At 35.6% G+C, this 3,094-nt stretch overlaps 1 pseudogene; it reads right to left on the reverse strand.

The window, feature by feature from the left end:
* LOC105176167 lies at positions 1,259-2,613 on the reverse strand (annotated as a pseudogene).

The raw sequence follows: 3,094 nt of genomic DNA on the forward strand, positions 1-3,094 counted from the left end.
GATTGAATTGCATATTTTAATTTTTTTTTTCATTAAACTAGTCATTTTTTACCATGATTTTATAATTCATAGAATTTGGCTTAGATCTTCAACATGTTTGTCACATCATAGTTCTGAGCTATATAACAAATCTATGTGCAAATAATTGCGTTTTATCCCATGCATCCAAGGATCAGTCCTAGGAAATGTCTTTTTCCCTGTTCTTGATGTTTACGTTTTGGCCCCTTTTTGGATTCCTTTATTTTTCTAACTTTAATTACATCAGTATTTTTAAATTAATTGATGTATTATAACATTCAGTACATAATATATTAAAATTTTTAAATTAATTAATAAATTTAAAGTAAACAAAGAATCAGCATGCTCGAAGCTGAGGCACGATATTAACATTTGACAAGAATGATTGTAATCGATTTATTTCAATTAATAATAGTTCATCAATATATTTAAAGATCAATTACCTCATAAACAATTATTGGACCTCGATCGTCATAATGAACTTAAAAAGATAAGTAGTTAATTTTACAGTATTTAAGAGGGTGTTTGAATAAACTTTGTAATTTTTTTTAAACATGTTATAATACATTTGACAACTCATAATGGTAAAGTATTTGATATTTATTTTGTAAAAAATTAAACTTATAAAATAGTATAAGAGACCATAATCTCATCTGGAAAAGTACAAGGAGCTCTTAATTTAATTTTAATAAGCTCCTTATATTTTATTATATTAATCACAAAATTATCATTATTAACATAATATACATTCTTGTAAACTTGTTTTATTAAAAAATAATTCAATATATTATTTTTAAATTAGATTATTGATATTGGATATAATTGATACAGGGTCCATATGTCGATTACTAAATTTCATATGCCCAAAATGCTATTTAAATTATAATAAGAAGCAAAATGTATTTTTTTTTATATGTTTATATATTAATATTCATTACCACATTATTAAAAATCCAAATGTCAAATATAATATTTGTCTAATTTAATAATTATATAATTATTTATTGATAATTAGAAAAATGGATACTAAATCATTGGTTATGTTCCAACAAAAAACCTAATGTTCGCTATAATTATAAATTTTCATCATTATTTAAAAATTATAAATATTACCAATCATCATTTAACAGTTATTTTTATAATTATCTGTCACAAAAACGATTGTTAATTTTAAAAAATATTTATTTACAATTATGGTAAAACCCGTAGTGTCTTAATTGTTGAATTTAGAGTAAAAATGGAAATTGGAAAAGACTTTTTTGTATCATTGACTCATATATATATATGTATATATATGTCTTGTCTTGTATCCCTACATAACTCATCTACCTAACTCTTCTTGTATCACACTTTTGTACACCTCTTCTCCTCACAAAGGGCATTTTTGTCAACACACACAAAAATTAAAAAAACCCAAAACTGAAGGTAAAGAATCAATGGAACGTTTGAACTTTGATCCCCGCCGTACGTCAAAAACTGATCATCTTCATCTATCACGAAGCCGGACACTCGAGCGCTAGCTCCATTTTACAAAGCCCACCGTTGTCGGCCGAGTCACCGGCTTGTCTCCGCTTCGGCTTCGGTGAGCGTTTCATGGGCTCCAAGCCCAGGGTTAGATCCAGCTCAATCTCATCGTCATTGGCCAGTCGGTGGTCTGTGTTGAAATTGGGTTCAACTCCGACGCCATGATCGGCTTCCGCCTCCGCGGTCTCGGCGGAGCCCAGACTCTCACTCTGCCCGCTTATCCTCTCCACCACGGGCTCCGTCGTCTCGGATTGATGGCTCAAGGATGACTCATGGCTCGGCGACGTCCTGTTCACCTCATCGTGGCTGGTCTCTTCCGCTGACTCGACCCGGACCCGGCTCCGCTTCGACTTCGGTGCGGACCGCTTGAAGCGGCAGCGGTTCCTGACTCGATGCAGATCATTCAAGTTCTCTTCCTTGTTGACATGCCTTATGTCATAGGCCTTGAGCGGGGGCCCGTTTTTGGCCGCAGCAGCATCAGTTGCAATCTGGGTTATCGGAGCTCCTTTCAGAACCGCCTCAACAGCATTCTGGCAGAGCTGCCAGCTCCCGGACCACATCAACCCGACCGACCCGTATATCGGGTTCACAATCCTCCCGCAGGCCTCGTACAGCAAAGACCTAAAAATCGCTGCAAACCAGAAAATTCACATCCATCAGAAACGGGTTCGCGTTTAATTAATAAATTCATATGTACGTAATGACGAGAAAGAAGAGGCGAACCAGGGCGGAGGTGGCTAGGTCCGGCATTGATGAGATTCATGAGGCCGGCACGGCCGTAGAACTTGGCCAGGAAAACGGTGGCGTTGGCCTGCGAGTCCAACCCCGCCGTTGCTGTTCCCCCCGCCCCCCTTCCGCAAAACTCGACAACCATTACAGCTCATCCGCATTTTGATAAAAAATCCAAATCAAATTCAAGCGATGAACGGAGCGATACTCAGCTGGACGCAACGTGTTTGTGAAAATTCGCAAGAGAGAAAACAGAAGGTAAGAAGAAGATTTTTGCTGAATGTATGTAGATACATACATATATATATATATATGGGGTGGTGTGTGGACATTGATTGGGGGTTTGTAGGAGGAAGTGGAAACTAGGGTCGGATGCAGCTGTTTCATAGTGTAGGAGGTAAGAGAGGAGAGCGGTATTTGTTAGAAACCAGGTAGCCACATTCATGGAATTGGGAGGTGTATCTCCACTCAATTTCATTCAACCATGGTCCCACCCTCTAATAAAATGTCAAACTCCCCGAACCCAGAGTTTAGTCGACTCACGCCCATTCCCCACCGCGTGGATGTCACTTCTCCTAAAGCTTATCCTACTCTATTTCTTTTTTTCCTATTTAATAATTTATATTTTATATTTTAAAATATATTATAAAAAAATAAAATATATAAATTAACATATAATATTAAAAATAAGTAAATAGTAACTGTATGACAAAAAAGTTAGTGTAGTTGTGTGACTTGTATTATAAATCGTTGTTTGTGATTGAAAAATTATAATTTTTTCTATATTACTATATATAATTGTAGAATAATATTTCATTTAAAA

This window comes from Sesamum indicum, linkage group LG13 (assembly GCF_000512975.1).
Source record: "Sesamum indicum cultivar Zhongzhi No. 13 linkage group LG13, S_indicum_v1.0, whole genome shotgun sequence".
Classification (NCBI taxonomy): Eukaryota; Viridiplantae; Streptophyta; class Magnoliopsida; order Lamiales; family Pedaliaceae; genus Sesamum; species Sesamum indicum.